The following is a 20,033-nucleotide window of genomic DNA, read 5'->3' on the forward strand; positions in this document are numbered from 1 at the left end:
TGACAAATGTATATAATTTCACAAATATATCCTGCAAAAAACAGGGTATACTATAAGGAGGCCCAACAACCTCTACCAATGAGCAGCCTCCATCCCCAGTCCTACTCATATTTCCAGCTACAACTCATAAGAGATTGAAAATATTTAAGTTATACATTATTATGTAAATATCTTAGACCTGATGCACCTGCTGTACTTACTGTGAAAATCCATGTCAAAATGTTTGTATAATCTTCTTTTAAGTTTAACTCGTCTTCATCCAACTAGCTCTTCAGTGTCCCTCTTCACTCGTGCTGCTAAATCTGTGCCCAACTACTTTAACTGACAGCTCCTCAGTGTCCCTCCTCCCTCCTGCTGCCGAGATTTTGCACTGCTCAGTACAAGCTGCAGCTGTCAGTCAGGCTGGATGGGCGGAGACTGAATAGGCTTTCACTCATGAGCTATTTCATTCTATAGCTGGGCTCATCTTACTAACTGGATTATACAGCCATTCTGACAAGGATTTTCAAAGTGAATATACCAGTCTCATCAGGTCTAAAAGATCTATGTAAGCTGTTTGTATCATGAAATCTGGTGACAGATTTACTTTAATAAGTGGAAGAAGAGGTGATTGATTATATCTAACATTTATTATTAAGGGTCTGAAGTTCTTTCTTCTAGCATAAAGCCTCATACGACATTTGCCTGCATTACTCAACAGTAGAAATCTGGTGGCCGATGCGGCATTTTTGTTGCCATAGGGGACAATAAACTGTCAAACAAGCCCTTTTCATTCACTCAACAGACCCATCTATCATAAGGTCTATCGGTCTACGTGAATATGGATAAATACATACATAGAAATACAAGTGTTCCCCCAAGTCACAGTGCAGCTCCTTCAGGAGCACAAAGCTCCTGTTATCTACATGGAAAGTATTTGCTATCTTGCAGTCACCGTTCCTCGCTTTTACATTTGACGACTTGCTTTTGTCTGATTTAGTGATTTCCTTTTTGTTACTCATTTTTTTCTTATTTTGGGTTGACATTTTTGGTGGCTTCTGAATCAATTACGAGGTGAAAAAACCCGGCCAAAGGGGTTGAATTCCTAGGTAGGACCAGCCTTGTTGGCCAGAATTTATAAAATCTGTGCAACAAAAGAAAATGGCACAGGCGCCAATAGTCATAGCGATTGGTTCTTTCATGTTATTCAAGCTAAAAATTAAATCAGATTGGCTTTTATGATTTTTTTAATCTTTCTTGAGACCACCGAGTCCAGGTGTGTGATTCATGTAGCTTTAGCAACAACAAAGAAATGAGCCGGAGAATAAGCCAGAATACATGAAATGTGTAAGTGCACGTTCACACTGTGGCCATTTCACAGAAAAAACTCAAGAAAAAAAAAAGAGCTATACCCTGTAGTAAGTAAATAGCAATAGTACAAGTAAATAACATAGGGTACTTTGTAAACACTATTTGGTCAAAAAAGCGTAAAAGCCACCCCACCACGACAAAGTGACCCATCAGGATGGTTCTATCCTGTCTCTAGTATTAAAACCTCACATTTTGTCAGGCGACCTCAATGTGAATAAGGGCAGAGCAGGACCGGGGCCCGACTGTTCAGACACCTGATCATGGAAAGCTATATAGATGAAATGCCTTGCTCAGAATGGGGGGGCCACGTCCCTGTTTGTACAAAGTACAAGAATCTACAGAAAAACCAAAGAAATGAGCCCGAGCATAAACCGGTATACATGAAATGTGTAAGAACACGTTCACACTGTGGCCATCTCACAGATAAAACCCAAGAAAAAAACAAAATGAGCATATACCCTGTAATAAGTAAATACTGTAGTAATAGTACATGAAAATAACAGAGTATTTAGTAAACACTATTTTGATCAAAAAAGCATAAAAGACATCCCACCGCGACAAGGTGACCAGTCAGGATGGTCCTATTCTATCTCTAGTATTAAAACCTCATCTTGTATCAGCCGACCTCAATGTAGATAAGAGCAGCACAGGACCAGGGCCCGAATGTTCAGATACCGGCCCATGGGAAGCTATATAGTTAAAATGCCCAGCTCAGAAACGGGGGCCACGCAAAACCAAAGAAATGAGCCGACCTCAATGTAGATAAGAGCAGAGCACGACTGGGCCCTGAATATTCAGAAACCTGCCCATAGGAAGCTATATAGATGAAATGCCTAGCTCAGAAAAGGGGTCCATGTCCCTGTTTATACAAAGTACAAGAAACTACAAAAAAAAAACAAAGAAATGAGCCGACCTCAATGTAGATAAGAGCAGAGCAGGACCGCGGCCTGAATATTCAGAAATCTGCCCATGGGAAGCTATATAGATGAAATGACCAGCTCAGAAAAGGGGTCCATGTCCCTGTTTATACAAAGTACAAGAAACTACAACAAAACCAAAGAAATGAGCCGGAGCATAAACCGGTATACATGAAATGTGTACGAGCACGTTCACACTTTCTTGAGACCACTGAGTCAGGTATGTGCTTCATGTAGCTTTCGTATAATGCTTCTGACTCAATTTCACAGATAAACTTTAAAGACAGCAGAGTTTATGAATATTTTGACAGGTTTGGTTGCCCAATATATATCACTAAAATATCACCGAGTATTAAGCAAGAGCATGTAAAGGGCAGTAGCTTTCCTCTGCTGGCTGGCTGTCGGCTTCTATTATAAATGAGAGAGGTAATTTACAGACTGATTCGTAGCCTTGGAAAAAAAACCTGCCTTGAACAATACTATAGTACGTACAATAAATCTTGTTTAGCACTTGCGTTCCTCTACTGCACTGACCCCACAACTATGTTATTACTGGAGGCTTTCTTCAGAATTTTAACAATTATTTATTACTCTTATTTAGCCGATCACTTGAAATTCTACCCAAAAGGAACATTTACATCTGTACAAACCATATGAGATATTTTAGAGAAAGCAATTACTCATCTCACAACGCTCAAATTACTTTAACCCTTTGCCATCCAACCATTTACTTTGTTTCCCTTATGATGGGGCTTTTTTCTTTAGTTTTTCAATTTTCGCCAATTACTTTTTTTTTACATTTTTGGAGACACGTTGTATTTGTTAAGGGATGATTTCAGGGTACATATAATGTATTGAAACGGAAAGGCTTTTATTACATTTTTTTGGGGTGTCTTATACGTTGTTATTTGAGTTTCGTATTTAAAGTGTTCACATTTTTTAATTTTTCACAATTTTTTCTTTAGGAAAACATTTTTTTAAAGATCTAATTTATTATCCCAAGAGTTTTTTTCACAAGATGATTTGATGTGTAGGTACTGCTTTGGGAACATTGCACATTTTAATTCATTTAGTTTCCTTTTTTGCATGGTCGGAAGAACAAAAAAACAGCAATTTAGGTTTTTTTTTTCATATGTATTAATATTGCGTTTGATTCACCCCTTGTCTATGGCACTTTTTGAATATAGCAAAGTACAGTGCTCAACCATGAGCAACCAAAGGACCTCTATTTTCAAAAGATAGGCAATAAGTTGTAATTGTAGGACAAGCCCTAGAAAGGGAATCTGTCCACAGCTTTTTGCTATGCAATCCAAGGACAGAATAATATAGCAGCTCAGACACAGATTTCATAGATGTGTCACTTACAGTGGGGAAGAAAAGTATTTATTCAGCCACCAATTGTGCAAGTTCTCCCACTTAAAAAGATGAGGTCAGCCTGTAATGGACATCATAGGTAGACCTCAACTATGAGAGACAAAATGAGAAAACAAATCCTGAAAATCACATTGTCTGATTTGGAAAGAATTTTTTTTCAAATTTTGGTGGAAAATAAGTATTTGGTCAATTACAAACAAGCAAGATTTCTGGGTCTCACAGACATGTAACTTCTTCTTTAAGAGGCTCCTCTGTCCTCCACTCATTACCTGTAGTACTGGCACCTGTTTGAACTTACCAGTATAAAAGACACCTGTCCGTAACCTCAAACAGTTACACTTTAAACTCCACTATGGTGAAGACCAAAGAGATGTCGAAGGACACCAGAAACAAAATTGTAACCCTGCACCAGGCTGGGAAGACTGAGTCTGCAATATGCAAGCAGCTTGGTGTGAAGAAATCAACTGTGGGAGCAATAATTAGAAAATGGAGGACATACAAGAGCCACTGATAATCTCCCTCGATCTGGGGCTCCACACAAGATCTCACCCCGTGGGGTCAAAATGATCTCAAGAACGGTGAGCAAAAATCCCAGAACCACACAGGGGGACCTAGTGAATGACCTGCAGAGAGCTGGGACCAACGTTAAACAGACTACCATCAGTAACACACTACGCCGCCAGGGACTCAGATCCTGCAGTGCCAGACGTGTCCCCCTGCTTAAGCCATTACATGTCCGGGCCCGTCTACAGATTGCTAGAGAACATTTGGATGATCCAAAAGAGTATTGGGAGAATGTCATATGGTCAGATGAAACTAAAATAGAACTGTTTGGAAGAAACACAACTCGTCGTGTTTGGAGGAGAAAGAATGCTGAGTTGCATCCAAAGAACACCATACCTACTGTGAAGCATGGGGGTGGCAACATCATGCTTTGGGGTGTTTTTTCTGCCAAGGGACTAGGATGACTGATCCATGTACATGAAAGAATGAATGGGGCCACTGTATATGGCTGTGTGCTGTGGTTTCCATAGAATGAAGGTTTTATCACCAGAATATTATCACTACCAGGACTGGTGCTTGCGTGAACAGTGGTTGGACCACTTCCCCTCCACTGATAAGCAGCTCACTGTCTATAGACCATATAAATAGAAAGCTGTGTTGTGGGCAGGGTCAACTTTCTGAGCTCTGCTACATGCTACATCTAAAAACTCTGATTGTGTCACAAGTGCTGCGCGCAGTAATCAAATGTTATACATCGTTGGAATCAGGGTCTCTTTTCCTACGTTATGCTGCTCTCAGATGAGGTAGCAAAAACCTGTTGATAGATAACCTTTAACCAATGTCACCCATATTTAAAAAGAATCTCCTCCTAAAATGAAAAAAACTTGGTTGCTCACTTTGTTTTTCATTATGGATTCTTCTACCATTATTTTTGGCAATTTTTAGGGATATTTTAGCTTTCTTACAGTGGTAACAGATACTTGACGACATTGTGTCTGTTATCAGTTTTAGCAATATAAACTTCAGGTATACTTATGGAAATTCCAATTCAGAATAACTGTATAAACCTGATATTAAACGGAGTATTTCATAAGTCCAGCTATAGAGTGAGAGAGATCATAAGTAAAGTGTATTCAGTCTTCGCCCACCCAGCATGATTGACAGCTGCACCTTGTACTGAGCAGTGTGAGATCTCAGACACTGAGGAGCTGTCAATCAGGGTAGGTGACAGTGAGTACACCAGTCTTAATAGGTCTAATCTATCTATTACGTGTGTCGTTTGAATTGATAAATCTTTTGACAGGTCCACTTGAATAATAACATTTTCAATAATAGGAAAAGTGACATCATTTTCATCTTCCTCTCTAATACTTCTTAGCCAATGCGTCAGTCTTTAATACTAGGTTACAGCAAGACAGGAAGAAAAAAAAACTTTCAAAAACTGTAAAAATGAGCTGGAAACCAGACGACCCGAAATAATCACCATAATACCGATGGTTGGTAATACTGGAGTTTCTCACTTTACATTGAAGATACCAACTTTTTAAACGTTTATAAGATGTTACACATGCTCATTAATGTTCCATTTCTCTTTCTTATTTTATTTTCTACGGTTGACCTTTAAAGGGGTTGTCCGGTATAAAATGAAGTCTGCAGTCAATCTGTGTGACTGCAGACTTATGATTCCCCCCAGTGCACGAACTGTGTGCTGCCATGATTCGCCGGTATCTTAGCCGGGACCGGCGGTGATATTTGGGTTATGCATACTCCAGGGCATTCGTATGGAGCAAGGTCGCACTCACTGAACGGTCGCGCTCAATACAAGTCTATGGAGCCAAGCCGCGCCCACTAGACGGGTTTTGCCCAGGAGTATGCATAACTGATACATCACCGCTGTTCCTGGCTCAGAAACCAGCGGATCCCCGCAGCACATAGTGCGTGCACTGGGGAGATTCAAGGGTCTGCAGTCACATAGAGTGACTGCAGACTTTTCATGTTAGACTGGACAACCCCTTTAACTGAGGACAGGAAGTTATAAAAATGAATTGGTCATTTTTAAGTTATAGAGCAAAGTCCTCTTGTCCCCAATAACCCACATTATGCAAGTGTACAACGTCCTCTCTACTCCCAACTCTTTTCCCTCTTCAGCCTACATGTCCTTCAATTGTATCCTCATGCTGCAATTTTCCCATACATCTTTCGTATGTTCACAGCTGTCTCATGGGTGCAGTGTGCAAAATAAAATCTGCATTTAATTAACGTTACCTTGACTATTCTCAGGATTAGACAAACCCTATAAAACACATTTTAATAAAATTCAATTATTCTTATCGGTTGCACATTGCAAAGTTAACAAGACTCTGAAAGCATTAGGTTGCTGTCTGCCAAAAATGTATTGGACAGAGCTTACGACTGGCAAATCCTAAACATTCGTTTATGATTTTTATTTCCCACAGTTTATATAGTTCCAACATATTCCACAGCATTAACAGGAACAACCTACAGTTTGGACGATGAGATATTACCTTATATTAGTGTCCACCAAACAATACTTTAGGAGCTAAAGGTGTCCCTTGGACTCCTCAATGAGAAGCATGAACAGTCTCAAGAAATTATATCAACGGCTAAAGTTGAAGCCGGATTATGAGTCCCAATGCGGCTCCCAAGCAATGAAATTTCTTTTATAATCTTTCTGTGATTTGGTTTAAATACGCAAGCTATTAGTTGTAATTATGTTTTCTCTCCTTTAGTTTAAGGCTCTGTTAAGATCACATTTTTGCCTTCTGTCAGGTATACTTTCCGAGGACTCTCAACGTAGAACTCAGACATAAGGCTGCAACTTATCCTACTATATTGGAATACAGTAAGATACACTGCCAAAAAAAACAGGCAAACACCACAATACTACCAAATCGCCTCTGCCTAATGAACCTTATGTGACAAAACTGTTGCTAGTTCAAGCTTCATTCATGTAACTCTCAATGCATCAAAGGTTGTCATTGGACCTTCCTGGGTCTACCGAATTGTGCATTTAGCCTGTCTCTAAAACAGGCAAACACCACAATACTACCAAATCGCCTCTGCCTAATTAACCTTATGTGATAAAACTGTCCATTCAAAGGTCAGATATGTGAGGCTAGCTCAAGCTCCATTGATGTAACTCTCAATGCATCGAGGGTTGTCATTGGACCTTCCTGGGTCTACCGAATTGTGCATATAGCTTGTCTCTAGGGGCTGCATGTTAGTGACTTTATATAATATCTCGCCCATGGAAAGAGATGAGAGCACAATCTGTGCCAGTTTGCATTGTCCCTCAGCTTGCATCTTACAAGAAGAGAACAAGAACAAATTGTTAGTGGCCATGGTTGGGGAGACAGGAAGATATGGAGAACATGCTGCCTGGATCTTGGTCTCCCCATCAATGCTCCCAGACACATACATTTAGCTTTACCATTCTTCACGTTGTTCATGTAGTCAAGACTCTAAACTGAACACAATAGAAAATCCTTGGTAATTTACCATGTGATTAATATAGACTCTAATAGTGTAGGTGAAACCATAACAGAGGCCATATTCACATGTCAGTGTCTCCCGTCAAATTATATTCAGAAGGGCTACTCAACTGTTTTGTTCTTCTTAGACCAATGGTCCGAATAAAAATAAAGGAGAACTACTCGCCCATTCAACTGAACTTGTCCATGAAAAAAAAGAACAGAGCAAGGATAGGCAAGCATCTACGTGCTGTTGATTTTCCATGGACTAGTAGTTAAGAGAAGCATAGGAAACCTCCATCTGCATACAAGAAGAATGGATGACACCTGGAAGGTAAAGAATTGACAATTGGATAGAAAACAGACTATAACACAGATGAAAGCAGTCAATTTTTTTGATTCTGACCTGCGAATAAAGCCTAAAGGAGGTGCTCATTTTAATAGAAGGATACTCTCAGTGGACCATGTTGACCAGTCAACAGCATCTATGGGTTTCTCACTTAGATCTTATGTTCTCCATTTCAGCCCTTGACAAGGACTTTGGGGACAGTTTAGAGTCGTGCAATTGAAAGAAGGAGACTGCCTGTCCTAGATAGTGCAACTGAAATAAAAACCTGTCATAGAAAATTAAACTCTTGGCAAACAATGAATCGTAATGCCCAGAATAGCAAGTAGGGAACCTGATGTCAGTAAATGGGTTCAGCAGACTTTTAATTTACTCTGGTAATCCTTGAACTTTTAATTGTAAAACATGAAGAAATTTTTTCTTCCCAATGCTTACGAATTTGGTCAATATAAAACTAAGAAAGCGTGTTCTTCAAATTCCCATGAAAGTTTTCCTCTGTTGCATTATTAACATATCTGACGGATTCAAATCCTGCTGAAGAGCTACAAACCCGAGCAAAGATTGAAAACACAAACAAGTTATTAGGTGAAATATGAGCGCGCTCCACTATAAACATCAGCTCCGCAGAAAAAAGAATGCCAGATGTCACCATTAAAAGGAAAACTTCAGCATTTTGACGTGTGGAGCGCAATTCATATCCAACTCGGAACTGCATTGTCTGCCAATGTAAATAATTCCCTGACTCAACAAACAGTTAGTTAATCTTTAGAATAATACAGGGCAGATTTCGGACTTGCGTATTCTTAGGTGTACGATGATAAAGTGTCTCATCAAGATATCCAGTTTATACAATTGAATGCATGGCATATTTATAAAGATAAATGACTCTCGCATGTTATTTATGCCAGACGGGCTGTTTTCCTAGGTTATTCCAGGACAAACCTTAGTAGAAAGAAATTAAAAGAAATTCTTATGGGAAAAAAATATGAGAGGGGGATTGCATGGGCGTTTGCTCATTCAGTAATCCAGTAACATGTTGTAGGCCTAAAATACATAGGGATTTCCAGCTACACGATCACATTACCAAAATCTGTATTGATCTCGCTTTCTGATACTTAAAGAGGTTGTCTGGTCCAAATCAATAAGCCTGCAGTCAGTCTGTGTGACTTGCAGACTTATGAATCCCCCCACTGTGCGCTGCAGGGATGGCAGGTTCTGACCCGGGACCGGAGGGTATATATGATTTATACTCCTGGTCAGTGGACACAGCCTCACTTCCAAACATTTTAATGGTGCAAGGCCACACCCTCTAGTCGGCCACGCCCACTAGATAGCCATGTCACTAGACGGTGCGCGGCCTCGCTCAATACAAGTGTATGGAGCGAGGCCACACCCACTAGACAGGCCCTGGCCGGGAGTATGTATAATGCATATGTATGATACCGGCGAATACCCAAAGTGCATGCGCTGGGGGCATTCATAAGTCTGCAGTCACACAAAGCGACTGCAGACTTATCGGTTTAGACCGGACAACCCTTTGAAAGAGGGTTCATGATAAATTCTACTTTTGGAATGAATTTTTGATATTTTTGGAATTTGTTTAGGTCCTAAAAATCAGTGGGTGTTTATCAAATAGGACCACCATTATTATAGAAAACCACAGTCTACAGTCCTTATTGGTGAAGGAGAGTATCACTCATGCATAATCACTTTAAAGGTTTTAAGAGATATATGCACAGAAACTATTGCACTTAGGAAGACCACCTAATCCTTAGGACCGATTGAACTCATTTGACTATTTTGTTTCCTCTGATCCACTAAACAAGGTCACCATTTTTGGAGAAGTAGACACTCAAAGAATAGTTACTGCTCAGTTTTGACTATTTGAAATATTCACAGAAACATCTGCATTGGGGATTGACTACCCAATTATTAAAACCAATGGGACTCAGTGATGGATGAACTATCAGGTCTTCTCCTAGACTCAATGTTTTACAAGACAAGTAGGAACTCCTACATGGCCTCGTTATTTAAAACCATAGACTATTATGAGCAGAAAACTCTGTATTGTGAACTAATCGGTATATTCTCCTCCGGCTTCTCCGGTTTCCTCCCACACTCCAAAGACATACTGATAGGGAATTTCGATTGTGAGACCATTGAGCACTGATATATGTAGAGTGCTTTGGAATAAATGGCACTGTATAACTAAGCAAAATAAATAAATCATCTAAATTATAGGACAGATAGGAATTTATTCATAGGCACATCAAACCAATCCCAAGGATGACCCCATCAATCCCAAGAATAAAATCCTGATGAATTTGCGGCATATTCCCTGAATGGTAATAATGAGGACAAAGGTGCCCAATCCAATTATTTGGAGGAAAACTAGCTGCTATGTATGGTCTCTTTCCATTAGAGTCTATGAGAAGTAAAAATAACATGCACAGAAACTCTTGAAATTGAGACATGGAACTCCATTCTTAAAACGGATATGGGTCCAATCAAAGACACCCCCATGTGAGAATTATCCCAAAAACCTGACTTGCATGATATGTTCATTATATATGTTATAAAGATCTACTGAGTGGGCATTTAAAGAAAGTAATCTGTCAGCATAAAATTACTGATCAAACCAAGCACAGGCTCTCGGTGAACCCTTGGAGTGATTAAGCAGTTCAGTGCACCCTTCCACCTACTTGCTTTCCATGTCTCTCGGCCTTATCTTCTGTAAAGAAGAAGTGGAGGTCGATAGGAAACACTGCTTGTTCACACCAAAGGCGTATGGAGCTCCTGTGCCTGGTTTGAACAGTCATTTTGTGCTGACAGATTCTCATTAACTATTTGGGTCCCAAATAATCAAAAAAACAGGCGTGCCAAGTCCCTGTTATTGCAGAAGCAGGAACTTGAGCATTGTCAATCTCAGTCTTTTGGACATACGGAAACGTGCAATAATTACTAAGCACTTTGTCAGTACCAAGAACGATCCCAAAATGCAAGATCCTTAATGGCAGCTACAAGGTGACCGGCTACTGATCTGGGTTGTCAAAAATTGTAATATGGGTTGGCATGAATTGTAATGTGTGTAATGTGCATTCCAGATTACACGATTATCACAAAATGTAAAAAATTATTTTATGTACCTAAGACAAAGATTCAGTATGTCATCCCTCCTACAACATAAAACATACAGCACAAATCTCTGTTTGCTGATCAATCTATAGTCAAATCATCAGCATTTCCAATGATAGAAAGATCAAATGAATAAACTGCATTATTAAAAGCTCATTTATAAAGGCCCCATAAATCACATAGTCCATGGCAGAGCTGCGTTTATAATCTGGCACAATACTCTGTGATTTCACAATGTGTAATCCTTGGTCTTCTATTGGGTTGCAGGTAAGCATACTGAGGTATCTTAATGTATTCCTTTTATATTTCCACAGAATATACAGAAATATTATTACATGGGACAATTATAATAATTAATTATTATGAACAATTCATTCAGAGTTAAAAGATATACAAAAACGGTAGCTAAGGAACATTGTTCATGTTCTTGTGCGATGGGACCTTGTCCGTCCTTGTCTCCGAATACACGTATACATACAAGAAGGCCAGAGTCTGTAGAGCGGGGTGCACAACCTGCTCCGAGGGCCACATTGTTATATTGAATCACTCCCAAGGGCCATAATAAAATGTAAATGGATAATACATACAGAGGCATTTCTGGCATATCAAACGTACAGTTAAAACCAGAAGTTTACATACACTATATGTATAGGTCTACCTTAATGTTTAATATTTGCCAAATGCCAGAATAATGAGAGAGAGAGAATGTTTTAAGGCATTTTTATTACTTACTGCAAAGTCAAAAGTTTACATACATTTCATTAGTATTTGGTACCATTGCCCTTAAACTGAATGACTTAGGTCAAATGTTTGGGATATCCTTCCACAAGCTTCTCACAATAGTTGGTCGCAATTTGGGCACATTCCTCCTGACAAAACTGACCAACTGATCCAGGTTTGTAGGTCGTCTCGCTCGCATCTGCCTTTTCAGCTTTTCCCATAAATTTTCAATAAGATTGAGATCAGGGCTTTGTGATATCTGCTCCAAAACATTGACTTTGTTATCCTTAAGCCACTTTGTTACCATTTTGGCAGTATGCTTCGGGTCATTGTCCATTTGGAAGACCTATTTCCGTCCAAGCTTTAACTTCCTGGCTGATGTCTTGAGATGTTGCTTCAGTATTGCCACATAATCTTCTTTTCTCATGATACCATCTATTTTGTGAAGTGCACCAGTCCCTCCTGAAGCAAAACAACCCCACAACATGATGCTGCCACCCCCGTGTTTCACAGTTGGGATGGTGTTCTTAGGCTTCCAAGTTTCTCCCTTTTTCCTCCAAATGTAATGATGGTCATTATGCCCAAAAAGTTCAATTTTAGTTTCATAAGACCACAGGACATGTCTCCAAAAAATTAAGGTCTTTGTTCCTGTGTGTATTTGCAAACATTAATCTGGCTTTTTTAAGTTTCTTTTGGAGTAATGGCTTCTTCCTGTCAGAGTGGCCTTTCAGCCCATGTTGATACAGTACTCATTTCACTGTGGATATTGACACAATCTTACCAGCTTCCGCCATCATCTTCACAAGTTCTTTTGCTTTTGTCCCTGAGTTGATATGCACATGTGGGACCAAAGCACGTTCATCTCTGGGACACAGAGCCCATCTCCTTCCTGAGCGGTATGATGGCTGGACATTCCCATTTTGTTTGTACTTGCGTATAATTGTTTGTACAGATGAACGAGGCACCTTCAGGAATCTTGAAATTGTAACCAAGGATGAGCCAGACTTGTGCAAGTCCACAATTCTCTTTCCGATATCTTGGCTGATTTCTTCAGACTTTCCCAAGATGCTACACAAAGAAGCGGTGTGTTTCAGGTGTGCATTAAATTACATCCACTGGTATGTCTCTAATTAACTCAGATGTTGCCAAAAAACCTATCAGAAGCTTCCAAAACACATGACATCATCATATGGACAGTCCAGAATTGTTTAAAGGCACAGTAATCTAAGTGTATGTAAACTTTTGACTTTGCAGTAAGTAATAAAAATGCCTTAAAACATCCTCTCTCTCTCTTTAGTCTGCCATTTTTCAAATATTAAAAATTATGGTAATCATAACTGACCTAAAACAGGAAAGGTTTATTCTGATTTCATGTCAGATATTGAGAAAAACATGCATATGTGTATTTTATATAGTGTATGTAAACTTCTGGTTTCAACTGTATATAGCACTGTGTACTTACAATTGCTCATTTTGCCTTTCTACCCAGATAATTCTTCTCTTTTCTCTGCTCTACGTAGAAACAGGAAGTCTCTTGTCCCTGCACAAATCGTTCAACTTCTGACCCAGTTGCTCCCTCCTCCCCTGCCAGGGACTTTTGCAGTGACCTGAGTCATACAGTGAAAATTAACCTCCTATTTCTACATAGAGCTTACAATGATTCAGCTAGTCAGTTTTTAATCACATGATGTCATAGACTTAATGGAAAACAGAAAAATTTACTGGGTAGAAGGGCAAAATGAGCAATTGTAAGTACACAGTGCTATATAATATGATGAGTGCAATATATTACGGGGATACAATTTTTGATGGGAGTGCTTCTTTCAGACCTGAGCAACCACCATGCTCCACTCACCCATACAGAGATCTAATAAAAGGTTAGGCTTAATAAAATTGTTAGAGGTTCAGTGTTGTATCCATAACTCAAATGTGGCCATATTGCTCCATCTGAAACAGGCTTCATGTTATGTCTTTTACATCATCTCCTGAGTCATTATCATTTTCTACTAAAATAAGTGGCTCTAAACAGCACAACGGAATGGAAATAAAAATGAGATTCCAATTAATATCTAGCAGGATTATAATTTGCTAATATTTAATGCTTATATATTATTAGTATGGTCACAATGTCCCAAAACTCATGTTACACTTATTAGGCAGTTATATTCTTGGATTGAACTATAACCGCTGATGACAACATCATTTTTTCTTTTTCACTATTATTTTCCATACGTCCCTATGGCAAACCATACTTTGACATCCCTTCTCGCTAATTTTCACTTTCACAGCTTTTAATCAAATTTGTATATTTAAAGCAAATTAGGACATACGATAATGTGAGCATACTGTCACTGCTGCTATATATTGGGAGTTGGAAAATATCAAACTGCATTTAACCAGTAATGAATAAAAATTAGTGTTTCCATGTCAGACATTTATCATCATCCAATCAGGAAGATTCAGAACCCACCCGAACTGAAGGAAAAGGGATCTTGACAACCAAGAAGAGGTCAGATTGCACACCGCCACCTGGACGCAACCCTCATTTGGATACATATATAGACTCCTTCAGACATGTGATGAAATCCACCATCCTAGACACAAACAGGAGACAAGCATCCAACATCAGTGCCCAGGAGAGAAAGGCCATACAATCTTTGAAAACCAACAAAGAAATCATCATTAAACCTGCTGACAAGGGTGGTGCAATTGTGGCACCCCAGGGGTCTGGTTTCCACAGTAACAGCAATGTTATGTCTGAGAGCAGGTGGGAGGTCTCTTGGTCAGGAATCCTATGCATGCCACACCTCCTGCCCAGTCCTGGGAGGGGAAGGACTTCCCCTATATAAACCTGGGGCTGAGGCAGGGTTAGTGAGTAGAGAAGAAGTAGAGACAGAGAAAAGAAGCAAATATAGGAACAGAACATCAGGAGCTCTGTGGGAGCAGTGTTACAAGGAGTCAGGGGCTGGCAGCTGCAGAGCTCGCCCTGACTGAGAAGATTTCTTACCGGACCCGGAGTCCGAGGCTGTGGGGACTAACTCCTACCCAGCAGCAGAATCCGTCAGGCAGGGGATTCCAGGTCCTCTGGCCAAGAAACCCGAAGGCACGTTCACACGCATGTGACCAGCACCGCCGTCATGGAGCGGAAGCTACTAGAAGGTCCCGAGTCACCGGCCATACGGGTGAGCACCACACGGCACACTCAGGGACGTGGGCTACTTTTACCCGCCTCTAGCAAGGTAGCCAGAAGAGTACAGTTAGTTTGGGAGGCCTACAATTCCGCCTGGCCAGGGGAGATCCCATCTGCTCAAGGACTGACCAGGCCCCAATCGCTAGCCAGTACTCCGGGAGGGTCTATCTTTGTCACCAGTAAAGACCCTGAACTACACCGTACCGTCTCCGAGTGGTTCCTGCTACCCCCATCGTCCACGTCGGCTGCCCTGAGGCCATACCCCTCCCGTTGGGGGTTATACTATCACGCTGCACAATCCTACCACCGGCCTCAGCGGTCTGCCCTGCAGCGGCAGCTCCATAGCTGCATTCAACGGGTGGCGTAGTCGTCCAACATCTACCGCTAATACAGCGCCACTTAGTCTGACTCCCTGGGCACGGACCGGGTCACCGCCACGAGACTACTACCTTCAACAGATCCGACTCCGGGTAAGCTCCCGCGTGCGCAACGCTGCGCGACACAGGCCCAGGGGTGCGTCACAATAGTCATGATGAACACATCAGACTACATGAAGGAAGCAAACAGACAACTGATGGACACGCGCTACTACAAAAAACTTGAGTCTGACCCTACGCAGGACTATTACAAGTAACTAAACAAGTTGGTATCGTGTCTGCCTGACAAATCCATAAGAGCCGATGACCTGATACCAGAGAGTCCAAGAATAGGGACATTCTATATGCTCCCCAAAATACACAAATCTGGAAATCCAGGAAGACCAATTATTTCATGTGTGGGCACCCTTACTGAGCAAGTTTCCGGATGGGTACAGCGTGTTCTTAAACCCCTGGCAAAGAATACACCCAGCTACATTCAGGACATGACAGACCTACTGGATAAACTAGCAGCAATAGGTCCTCTACCAGAAGAAACCATCCTGGCCACCATGGATGTGGAATCTTTGTATTCTAATATCCCACACAAGGATGGATTAAATGTCTGCAAAATCTTCATAGAAAATACAGGAATTGATGCTGATTCTGTGGTCAAACTTACAGAACTCATCCTCACCCACAATTACTATGAATTTAATAACAACATATATCTACAGGAAACTGGTACAGCGATGGGAAGTAAAATGGCTCCACAGTACGCAAATCTTTTCATGGCCAAGCTTGAAAGTGACTTTTTGTCCTCGTGTCCCATCAGGCCTCTGGCCTACTATCGTTTCATTGACGATATTTTAATCATCTGGACGGGGTCTGAGCAGCAGCTGAAGACGTTCCATGAACACTTTAATCGATTTCATGCCACCATCAACCTAACACTCAACTACTCCTGTACTGAAATTAACTTTTTGGACACCATCATCAAGCTACAGAACAATGAAATAGAGACATCCTTGTACCGGAAACCAATCGACTGTCCTACATACCTTAAATGGGACAGTTTCCATCCAAAACACATAAAAAACTATTTTTTACAGCCAAGCCATGAGATACAATCGGATATGTTCCAACCAGATGGATAGAGACAAACACCTTGATGGCCTCAGAAAGACCTTTCTTTAAACAGGGCTACCATCCAAGAACAATTGAGAACTAGATTACAAGAGCCACCAGAATATCAAGGAATCATCTCCTACATTACAAAACCAAACAAAAAAACAACCGGGTGCCTCTAGTAGTCACCTACAATCCAAATCTGGAGGCGCTAAGGAGAGCTGCACGGAAACTACAACCCTTACTACAAAAAGATGCCCGATTACAATCCATATTTCCAGACCCCCCACTTCTGTGTTTCAGGCAGCCCCCAAATCTAAGAAGCATCATTGTCAGAAGCTCCCTGTCATCTCCACCAGCTACAGGTACCTTTCCTTGCAACCAGAAAAAAATGTAAAACCTGTCCGTTTATAACGACCACAGACAAGATAAAGATCCCCAATTCACATCAGGACTATAAGATCCCAGATACGTTCAGCTGTATCACATCTAATGTAGTGTACCTAATTATATGTACCAAATGTCCAGCTGGGGGTCTTTATGTAGGGGAGACAGGGCAAAAACTTAGAACAAGGATGAATCATCATCGCCACACAATAAAAGAAAAAAGAATAGATCTACCTGTAGCCAAGCATCTTTTTTCCCCTGATCACAGCATAAAAGACATGAAATTACTGATATTAAAAGGTAACTTCAAATCTCAAAGAGAAAGAAGAATCTCAGAATATAAACTGATGGTGACATTTAACACTTTCAGAGCAGGAATGAATGTGTCGCATGAATTTATGTCATTCTACATCAACTAAGGAATGGGCTCCTCAGACTTGTGAGGCCATCATAACACTGGACCTAATCACAGGACAATAAAACCTTCAGGCTGAGTTCACACGATGCGTTTTTCATGCGTTTCCACGGCGTTTTTGCAGTTGCGTAAACGCCGCGGAAACGCATGAAAAAAGCATGGTAGAAGGGCAGCAATGTTCCCCAATTGAAATCCGCATGTGCTGTGCCCATGATGCGGATTTTTCCGCAGCGTAAACGCTGCGGTCAAAAATCCGCAGCATGTCAATTAATTTTGCGGAAACGCTGCTCTTTTGCCGCCATTGAATTGCATTAGACCGCATGGAATCCGCATCACTGTATATGTTGATGCGCTTTTCATGCGGTCTAATGTGCGGATGGTACCCGGGTGTGGATGAGAGGACTCTCATCCAGACCCAGGTACCATTAAAAAAAAAAGAATAAAATAAAAAATATATATATTCTCACCTTCTGACGGCCCGCGCTGCGTCCTGTCGGCTTCCCGGGCACTTCGCGGTTGAATGAAGAAGGACCTTCGCTGACGTCAGAGTCATGTGACGGGTCACGTGACGCTGACGTTGGAAGGTCCTAAAGTCTTCACTGCCGGCAGCTGGGACCGAGCGAAGCCGGACACCGGGGGCCATCAGAGGGTAAAGTATAGATTTATTTTTTATTTTTTGACATTCACACACTATATAAATCCATGCCGGTTGCATGGATTTATATAGTGTGAAGTTGACAAGCACTTTCCAAGTGATGCTAAAATCGCTTGGGAAGCGCTTGTCAACCCGCATGCGGAAATGAAAGTGAAGACCGCTTCATTTCCGCATGTCCCTGGCAGGAAAATGCATGTACAATCCGCATGCGTTTTTTCCTGCCAGAGAAATGCAGAAACGCTCAGGAAAAAATCCTGAGCATTTCTGCATCGTGTGCACATACCCTCACACTCCTTATCTATTAACTGCTAAAATATTTATAGCCAGAACTGTTTATCTCTTCCATAATAACTCTGCTTTTCATCACCTGTCTTACCTATTGCATTTTTTGTGTATCTTATTGTGTTAAATATGTGACTCTTCAGATTTTGTGGTAGCCTGATGAAGAGACCTGCGTAGTCTCGAAAGCTTGCAATTTGTTACCATCTTTTCAGTTAGCCATTAAAAGGTATCAAGCACTGAGGACTCAAATCTAAATTTTTTTTTTGTTTCATTCTAAAGGCTGCAGAGTTTTATGGAAAACAAACTTTGAAAAACCGGCCAGGGACTATGCTTCATGGATGACATACAAAAGGAGAAAATAGAGTACTAGAAACCACCAATATGAAGTCTAAAAAAGTTATTTATAAATCCAATTTTATACAATACAATATGCAAAAAAACCCTCCATATCTAGTCTCCAATGGTTAAATATATATATATATATATATATATATATATATATATATATATATATATATATATATATATATATATATATATATATATACAGTACAGACCAAAAGTTTGGACACACCTTCTCATTTAAAGATTTTTCTGTATTTTCATGATTATGAAAATTGAACATTCACACTGAAGGCATCAAAACTATGAATTAACACATGTGGAATTATATACTTAAGAAAAAAGTGTGAAACAACTGAAAATATGTCTTATATTCTAGGTTCTTCAAAGTAGCCACCTTTTGCTTTGATGACTGCTTTGCACACTCTTGGCATTCTCTTGATGAGCTTCAAGAGGTAGTCACCGGAAATGGTCTTCCAACAATCTTGAAGGAGTTCCCAGAGATGCTTAGCACTTGTTGGCCCTTTTGCCTTCACTCTGCGGTCCAGCTCACCCCAAACCTTCTCGATTGGGTTCAGGTCTGGTGACTGTGGAGGCCAAGTCATCTGGCGTAGCACCCCATCACTCTCCTTCTTGGTCAAATAGCCCTTACACAGCCTGGAGGTGTGTTTGGGGTCATTGTCCTGTTGTAAAATAAATGATGGTCCAACTAAACGCAAACCGGATGGAATAGCATGCCGCTGCAAGATGCTGTGGTAGCCATGCTGGTTCAGTATGCCTTCAATTTAGAATAAATCCCCAACAGTGTCACCAGCAAAGCACCCCCACACCATCACACCTCCTCCTCCATGCTTCACGGTGGGAACCAGGCATGTAGAGTCCATCCGTTCACCTTTTCTGCGTCACACAAAGACACGGTGGTTGGAACCAAAGATCTCAAATTTGGACTCATCAGACCAAAGCACAGATTTCCACTGGTCTAATGTCCATTCCTTGTGTTCTTTAGCCCAAACAAGTCTCTTCTGCATGTTGCCTGTCCTTAGCAGTGGTTTCCTAGTAGCTATTTTACCATGAAGGCCTGCTGCACAAAGTCTCCTCTTAACAGTTGTTGAAGAGATGTGTCTGCTGCTAGAACTCTGTGTGGCATTGACCTGGTCTCTAATCTGAGCTGCTGTTAACCTGCGATTTCTGAGGCTGGTGACTCGGATAAACTTATCCTCAGAAGCAGAGGTGACCCTTGGTCTTCCTTTCCTGGGGCGGTCTTCCTGTGAGCCAGTTTCTTTGTAGCGCTTGATGTTTTTTGCAACTGCACTTGGGGACACTTTCAAAGTTTGCCCAATTTTTCGGACTGACTGACCTTCATTTCTTAAAGTAATGATGGCCACTCGTTTTTCTTTACTTAGAATTTGTATTATGGCAAGAAAAAAAGCAGCTAACAGTC

The 20,033-nt window shown here is 40.8% G+C and overlaps 1 protein-coding gene across 1 annotated transcript in view; it reads right to left on the reverse strand.

Annotated features, from left to right (window-relative positions):
* The window catches only part of MMP16 (matrix metallopeptidase 16), a 308,321-nt gene that overhangs the window by 165,132 nt on the left and 123,156 nt on the right, over positions 1 to 20,033 (reverse strand). The gene's annotated exons all lie outside the window — the stretch shown is intronic.

This window comes from Phyllobates terribilis, unplaced genomic scaffold (genome assembly GCF_046119375.1).
Source record: "Phyllobates terribilis strain yellow unplaced genomic scaffold, ASM4611937v1 Scaffold_4__5_contigs__length_816908805, whole genome shotgun sequence".
Lineage (NCBI taxonomy): Eukaryota > Metazoa > Chordata > Amphibia > Anura > Dendrobatidae > Phyllobates > Phyllobates terribilis.